Source organism: Micropterus dolomieu, unplaced genomic scaffold, assembly GCF_021292245.1.
Source record: "Micropterus dolomieu isolate WLL.071019.BEF.003 ecotype Adirondacks unplaced genomic scaffold, ASM2129224v1 contig_10966, whole genome shotgun sequence".
NCBI lineage: Eukaryota > Metazoa > Chordata > Actinopteri > Centrarchiformes > Centrarchidae > Micropterus > Micropterus dolomieu.
The window spans coordinates 1-1,054 of record NW_025739952.1 but is presented as its reverse complement, the minus strand read 5'-3'; the positions used below and the strand labels follow the sequence as shown (position 1 = coordinate 1,054).

The 1,054-nt window shown below is 55.0% G+C and overlaps 1 non-coding gene across 1 annotated transcript; it reads right to left on the bottom strand.

The window, feature by feature from the left end:
• Positions 1-564: 564 nt before the first annotated feature.
• LOC123965736 lies at positions 565-683 on the bottom strand. The gene has a single exon (XR_006823769.1). It is a non-coding gene; the product is annotated as a 5S ribosomal RNA (ribosomal RNA).
• Positions 684-1,054: the final 371 nt, after the last annotated feature.

Genomic DNA, 1,054 nt, shown 5'->3' with positions numbered 1-1,054 from the left:
GGCCCTTCAAAAGATGTTCTACGGCTAATTGACAAAAAACGTATTCTGCCCATAATGTCCAAGGTGCTCCAGAGTCACTTGGAATCCACAGGCACTGATTCCTGGGTAAACATCCAGGAACCGGGACACCGTTCACGCTGGCAGTCCACAGACAGGAATAGGCACCCGTTCCCGGGTATGGGTACAGCGACAAGGCCACCTTCAGCCGGAGGTCCTCACTCACAAACAGACGCTCATTCCTGGGTGGACATTCAGGAAAAGGATCCAGTCCGCCTGGAAGTCCCTAGCCAGGATCAGACGCTCTCCCGTCCAAGTCCTAAGCAGGCCCTGCCAAGCCTGGCTTCCGAGATCAGGCGAGATCGGGCAGTCCCAGGCCGGAATGGCCGTAAGCTGCCTTTGCACACCCCAGACGGGCCTTCAAAACACAATGTAACATTTACACAGCACTGTTTACAGGATAGGGAGAAAAAGAAGCAGCGCCCCCTGCTGTTTCCTAAAGAGACGTTCAAAAGATCTCCTTTCACCGAAGCGCCTTCTGCTGTTTTTCGAAGGCGAAGCGAAAAAGGCTTACAGCACCAGGTATTCCCAGGCGGTCACCCGTCCAAGTACTAACCAGGCCCTGCTCTGCTTAGCTTCCGAGATCGGATGAGATCGGGCGCTCCCAGAGCGGTGTGGCCGTAAGCAACTCTGGTGCCTCCAAACGGCCCTTCAAAAGATTTTCTACGGCTAATTGACAAAAAACGTATTCTGCCCATAATGTCCAAGGTGCTCCAGAGTCACTTGGAATCCACAGGCACTGATTCCTGGGTAAACAGCCAGGAACCGGGACACCGTTCACGCTGGCAGTCCACAGACAGGAATAGGCACCCGTTCCCGGGTATGGGTACAGCGACAAGGCCACCTTCAGCCGGAGGTCCTCACTCACAAACAGACGCTCATTCCTGGGTGGACATTCAGGAAAAGGATCCAGTCCGCCTGGAAGTCCCTAGCCAGGATCAGACGCTCTCCCGTCCAAGTCCTAAGCAGGCCCTGCCAAGCCTGGCTTCCGAGATCA